Source organism: Arachis duranensis, chromosome 10 (assembly GCF_000817695.3).
Source record: "Arachis duranensis cultivar V14167 chromosome 10, aradu.V14167.gnm2.J7QH, whole genome shotgun sequence".
NCBI classification, from domain to species: domain Eukaryota; kingdom Viridiplantae; phylum Streptophyta; class Magnoliopsida; order Fabales; family Fabaceae; genus Arachis; species Arachis duranensis.
This window is the reverse complement of record NC_029781.3, coordinates 8,798,589-8,799,758: the sequence shown is the minus strand read 5'-3', so window position 1 is coordinate 8,799,758 and position 1,170 is coordinate 8,798,589.

The following is a 1,170-nucleotide window of genomic DNA, read 5'->3' as shown; positions in this document are numbered from 1 at the left end:
GACTGTTGAAAACAAAACGTATACTGAGGCATATTATAGGTTTAGCATTGACGCTAACCCAAGTCGGTGGCTAACTTTTAGTTAACGCTACTTCAGGGCCATTTATTTTTTTTCTGTGAACCAGGACCATTTATCATACTAACAAAAATAATCTTTTCGGCCCAACTTGACCTATTTTAGAAACCAAAACCCAAAACAAAAAATCTATGCTAACTGACAATTAAAAAAAAACAAATAAATTCTTGATTTTTTACTCAAAATTTCTACACTTACATTTCTCATCCCTCCATCCATTGTGGTCGATGGGTGTCTTACGTGAATGGTTTAAAAAAGGGGTTAATATTCAAATTCGTCTTTAAAAGATCATATGTTCTTCATTTTCGTCTTCGAATGATTTTTTAATCAAATTAGTTCTTGAAAGATAAATTGTAAGTCAAATTAGTCTTTCCGTCAGTTGTATGATGACGTGACACGCCACGTGGCAGGTCAGTGACATGTGGCATGCCACGTACACTTGACATGTAAAAAAGTTTTTTATTAATCAAAATAGTCCTTGAAAGTCTAGAAGTAAGTCATTTTCATTCTTCAAATTTTAAAAATTAGTCAAACTAGTCCTTATATAATTTTTTTTCATTTTTTCTTCATAAAATTATCTCTCTCCTTTAATTCTTCTAAAAAAATTCTCTTATTCTTTTCTATTCTAAAATTTTTTCTTATATTATTACATTTTGCTGGAATATATATATATATATATATATATATATATATATACTCAAAATTGAAATGTATGTATTTATTAACCTAAACAAATTAAAGTTATATGCTCAAAATCAAAATTTATGTATGTTAACCTAAACAAAGTTATACCACTATTTTTTTCTACTACATCTTTTTTTTTCCATTACGGTATTACTTACATATAGGATGTAATGGTAGTGATACTTAGAGTCAAAATTCAAGAAAATCCACAAAATTTGCTTCAATTCCAAACTTTACAAAATATTAAAAATTTGTTGGTTAATTATTATTATAAATGAATTGCTTCTTAAGCGTAATACGTGCAAACATCATAATAAATTTTGGAAAAGTCTAGGGGACCAGCAGTTTTATTGAATTTTGGCCAGCATGTAACCAGCAGAGGAAGGTGAGCCATTGGATGAAATCTCATAC